We start from the raw sequence: 3,183 nt of genomic DNA on the forward strand, positions 1-3,183 counted from the left end.
CTCCGTCTGTTCTCTGGCATCGTCTGTGTCGGGTGTTGGGGGTTCAATTAGATGAAGCGACTTTTAATGATCAACGATAAACTATTGCAAACCAGATTGTTTATAGTTAGCCTGAAATTGTTCATCATATTACACAGAACGATTGTCGTTAGTTACCATGGTTACTACGATTGGTTACTCCATGTGATCCCAGCAAATGAAGGAACGTTGTGGAATTAAACTGAACGATTAGAAAAACAATTAACAAGGATTTTGGTGTCCGCTCCAAACGAACAGTGAACCATTTCTCATCAGTCATTTGATCGTTGCTTCATTTACATGAAACAAATATCTTGTAAATTTTAACGATATGACAATCATTTGCACGATAATCATTCCGTGTGATTGGGCCTAGTCCTGGTCTGAGGAGACGTAGACAAGAGTGAGCGGTGGGCGCTGCACCTCATAGCACTGTACACTGAATGTTATTCCAGCCTCCATCTAGTAACAGCTTACATCTCTCTTGGCCTTAAAGGTGTTAGCCAGCGCTATTTGCAATTAAGCTCCATTTACTTCAATGGAACTGAGTTTCAAACCTTACCCAATCTGGAGACAAGAGCGGTGCAAAAGTGGCCATGTTTTGTAGCACTAGTTAACCCTTTTAATGGCAGCCATTTGTTATGAAGCCTACTGGGTGATGAGATGTTCTGCAGCAATATCGGCCCCTGTGGACGGGAGAAGTTCTCTCTGCACCTTCGATGGAATCCTGATCTGCTCAGTACAGCCCGTTCCACCTCATCCTACAGTTGACTATAGGATTTAGGTAGAGGAAGAAAATAAAACTTGCTGTCACGTTACTGGAGCCAATTCACGATTATGCAAGCCTTGTGGATGATGTATTGTCCTGCTGACAGTCTCCTGCTATAAGGGAAAAAAGTGACCATGGTGGGCAGTCATCTTGGCATCTTAGCTGAGCGGGCTGTCACTGCCTAAACGGTTGGTTGGATGGATCCAGATCTTTATGGAGAAACATGGCCGGTCAGATGGATCCAGATCTCTATAGAGAAACATGGCCGGTTAGATGGATCCAGATCTCTGTAGAAAAACATGGCCGGTCAGATGGATCCAGATCTCTGAGGAGAAACTTGGCCGGTCAGATGGATCCAGATCTTGGTGGAGAAACTTGGCTGGTCAGATGTATCCAGATCTCTATAGAAAAACATGGCTGGTCAGATGGATCCAGATCTCTATAAAGAAACATGGCCGGTCAGATGTATCCAGATCTCTGTAGAGAAACATGGCTGGTCAGATGGATCCAGATCTCTATAGAAAAACATGGCCGGTCAGATGGATCAAGATCTCTATAAAGAAACATGGCCGGTCAGATGTATCCAGATCTCTGTAGAGAAACATGGCCGGTCAGATGGATCCAGATCTCTATAAAGAAACATGGCCGGTCAGATGGATCCAGATCTCTATAAAGAAACATGGCCAATCAGATGGATCCAGATCTCTGTGGAGAAACATGGCTGCTCAGATGGATCCAGATCTCTGTAGAGAAACATGGCCGCTCAGATGGATCCAGATCTCTGTGGAGAAACATGGCTGCTCAGATGGATCCAGATCTCTGTAGAGAAACATGGCCGCTCGGATGGATCCAGATCTCTGTGGAGAAACATGGCCGGTCAGATGGATCCAGATCTCTGTAGAGAAACATGGCCACTCGGATGCATCCAAATCTCTATGGAGAAACATGGATGGTCAGATGGATCCAGATCTCTGTGGAGAAACATGGCCAGTCAGATGGATCCAGATCTCTATAAAGAAACATGGCCGGTCAGATGGATCCAGATCTCTGTGGGATTGGGAGTATAATGCTTTAAGAATGCATGGACAAGTCTTACACCCAGACACGGGTAGCAGCCCACCATCTGCCTTACCAGATAACCAGGTGTGGCTTCCTTAGAGCAGCGATGGGGAACCTGTTCTGTCTCCACATGAGGCGAATAAAGGTGTAACTGGCTTGGCAGTGGCTGTGAGACTTTCCTACCTCTGTATCCAGAATGTGGAGCAGACCGGACCAGCACCAGCTCAGCTTCAGACTCATATAGTACACAATGATATGAATGAGGATGGTTTATTCAACTGGATACAGCAATAATGGATGATAAAATACTTAAGTTACTGATACTGATGTGGAAGAAAATTGCTGAGGCCATTGCTGGTCAGAAAGTGAGGCCTTCACAAGCCCAAGAATGAGTGTACTCCCTGTCTCACAGTGAGGACCAAAATGGTACCTCAGAGCAGGTTGCTAGGAGACAGACCTGTGAAAACACACCCAGTTTGAAAAAACTTAATTAAAACGAACAAGAGTGAGCAGATACAAATTCTGTCCAGCAAATGCAGCATAGGAAACAAACAATGCATAGAATAGACAATAAAAATAAATGCAGAGCTATAAAATATGAACAGCTGAAAAACTGTATATATAAGGGAAGAACAGCACAGAACCTTCCGCCTTCCAGCTGTTTCAGAACTACAATTCCCATCATGCCGGCACAGCCAAAGCTTTAGCTCTCCAGGGATGGTGGAAATTGTAGTTTTGCAACAGCTGGAGAGCCTAAGGGCCCTATTCCACAGTAACGATGATCGGCCCGATTCGGCCCGATTCGGCCGATTATCGTTCGGTGAAATAGAGAGAACGATCAGCCGATGATCTTGTCATCGGCTGATCGTTCATTTAGGGCCAGACCTAAAATCATCGTTCCCCCACCTCGCATCGCTACGGTTGAATAGCGGTGAACGGCGGGCGACCGACGATTTGACAAGCAGCAGCCTCATACATTACCTGTCCAGGCTTCTTCTCGGCTCTGTCTTCATCCCCGGGTACTGCGCGCTCTATCTTCAGACCGGCCATTCTGAAGATAGAGCGCGCGGGACCCAGGGATGAAGACCGAGCCGAGAAGAAGCCTGGCCAGGTAATGTATGATGCTGCAGGGACATTGGTAACGATGTCCCTGCAGCCCTCGCTCAACGATCATCGGGCTGTGGAATAGGCCCAGTAAACGAGCGGCGATCTAGCAGATCGCCGCTTGTTTACATCGTTGATCGGGCCCTCCTCGGCCCGTGGAATAGGACCCTTAGGTTCCCCATCCCTGCTCTAGAGGACCCACCATCTGCACGTTCCAACATATCCAACAATAC

This window comes from Dendropsophus ebraccatus, chromosome 9 (genome assembly GCF_027789765.1).
Source record: "Dendropsophus ebraccatus isolate aDenEbr1 chromosome 9, aDenEbr1.pat, whole genome shotgun sequence".
NCBI lineage: Eukaryota > Metazoa > Chordata > Amphibia > Anura > Hylidae > Dendropsophus > Dendropsophus ebraccatus.